Here is a 2294-nt window from a genome sequence, read left to right as displayed (position 1 = left end):
CAAATTGCAAATAAATTGCAAAACGTCCCAACAGGTAAATATTTCGCCAGCTTCGGCGCACCTGCCCTTTCACCGTGCCCTTATTTGGGCCACCGAAACGGCCCATTATTCTCGAGTGTTTCCATTGTGCTGTAAAGTAGTTTTAAACGCCCTAAAAGGCCTAATGACAGGTTACACAAAATGGTTAAATATAGTCCCGGGTATTGCATGCCCTCGACTAAAATATTTCTGCAATTACGGATTAATTACGGCGATTTTCGAAATTTCGACAAATTTCGGTAAGTGAGGAGTTTCTCTTTCTCGTCCGGTGATAGCGTTTTATGCGGTTTTAAAAATCACACGGACGACTTGGGTTTATTAATGTGCTACTGGATGGTCGTAAATTAAAAATATGAGTGTCTACATACCTGTAATTATTATAAATCAGGACCGCAATTAGTGAGTAATTATCTCCGTCTTAATTAGAAGGATCTAAAAGAGTAAGCACTAGGTTGGGTTTTAATTTTAGTGCGAATAGTGAAATGTTAATGGGTTATTAAAATTTTATGGGCTTTTAAGACAAATGGGTGACGTAAGAGGCACAAAGACATTTTTTCGGAGAAGAATTCTAAAAGTAGAACGAGAAAGCGGCCATTAAATTTATTTTTATGACAATTTTTAGAAATGCAGTTTCTTCACTTTTGATAGGTAGTGCTTTTCGCTGTCGTGCTCTGAAAAAAATTGAACCTAGAAGCATTTTTTTTTTGTTTTTTCAAAACCGAAATGTTTGTTTTTCGATCCGACCAGCTGCCTCGAACGGATTTATCCTTTATAAGGCCAACGACATTATCAGTTGGCAGATTTTACAATTTCTATGATGTTCATTATTCAAATTCAGCACATAAAAAATTCACGCACCAGCCAAATAAAAACATTTATGAAATTCCTTCTCCTCCCGAAGTTCAGAGTTGATGTCGACACTAAAAGCGAGATTTGTGTTTTTGTTTAAGTTTCCCTTTTAATTTCAAGCGATAAATTTATTTTAATTTGAAAACTGATACCCAAACACAACATCTGAAACCCCATTAAATTGCCAAAACAGAAATTAATTTTTCGTGTTATTTATCGGCTCGGCGCCGTATCAGATTTATCACAAATATACTTTTTTACATAATTATTCCAATTATCATATTTTTGTATAATCGCAATAATTGATGGTTTGGTTGGATTTACGTCATTTTTTCATCAGCACGCTTCTCTCCAATTAGTTTCTCCTGATTTATTCAAATTGGTTTAGTGTGAATTGTAACAATGTTTAATTATTGCAGGATCGACTGGTTTCTTTGTAAACACACATAAATTTTAAATAAATTAAATTAATGTGGCGTGGTTCAATGGACTTAGAGACTCGTTCGATGATTAATGGAGGAATTAGCATATTGTGCCCGATTTCATGGCAGTTTTATAGCCTATGCATTAAATATTTAAGGTCAATTTAGTTGTAATCTAATTTAAATAAGTATTATAATTTTACGTAACGTGTACCGCTTGTGTACAATATGTCTCGGTTAAAAACGTGACGAAGCAAGAGCAGAGTGGCGCAGTGGAAGCGTGCTGGGCCCATAACCCAGAGGTCCGTGGATCGAAACCACGCTCTGCTAACAACTTTTTTTTCGTGTAATAAATTAGTGCACCGTTTTATTTTATTTATTTAATTAATTCTATATTAGTAAATATTTTACTCTTCGACGACTGAAATTCAGTTTAATTTATGGACTTGTTTGATGTGTTCATTTTTTCGCAGGCAGGACCGGCTTTAAGGGCAATTTGTGTTTTAAAGTGTAACAACATAAATAATTAAATAAAATTACGTTTTTCGTCGACAGCATAAAAACTCATGAATAATAAATGTGACCTCAGAGAAATTATTGCAACGCGGGAAAATTTCGAGGAAGAATTTAAACAGACAGTTTTGCGCCCCCGGAGAACATTTATATAATTTTGTTTGACTTAATAAAACAAAAAGCGTATTTTCTGCATAATCGCTTTAATATTTGCATCAACGTGACAGTTGGTTTAATATACAGGGTGTTATTTGTAGAGTGGAAATAGTAAAATAATGTTAAAAAACAGTATCATTATCACTGGTTGCCTATTTATCTTTAACTGAAATTTAATGACTTTTCTTTAAAAAGTATTTTGACGCTGGGGTCAAAAGTAAAACAAAACGTAAAACTGTTAAGTAAGTGTAAGTTCTTTAAGAAGTGAAAAAAGTACATTAGTTAAAAGAAGGGACAATATTAGAAGCTTCGTCG

At 33.8% G+C, this 2294-nt stretch overlaps 1 non-coding gene across 1 annotated transcript; it reads left to right on the top strand.

Annotated features, from left to right (window-relative positions):
• The first annotated feature begins 1568 nt into the window (after positions 1 to 1568).
• Positions 1569 to 1640, top strand: Trnam-cau (transfer RNA methionine (anticodon CAU)). Its single transcript has one exon. It is a non-coding gene; the product is annotated as a tRNA-Met (tRNA).
• Positions 1641 to 2294: the final 654 nt, after the last annotated feature.

This window comes from Zophobas morio, unplaced genomic scaffold (assembly GCF_036711695.1).
Source record: "Zophobas morio isolate AGI-343-1 ecotype UQ-CSIRO unplaced genomic scaffold, CSIRO_AGI_Zmor_V1 ptg000031l, whole genome shotgun sequence".
Lineage (NCBI taxonomy): Eukaryota > Metazoa > Arthropoda > Insecta > Coleoptera > Tenebrionidae > Zophobas > Zophobas morio.
The sequence above is the reverse complement of the archived record's forward strand: the minus strand, read 5'-3'. Positions and strand labels throughout refer to the sequence as shown.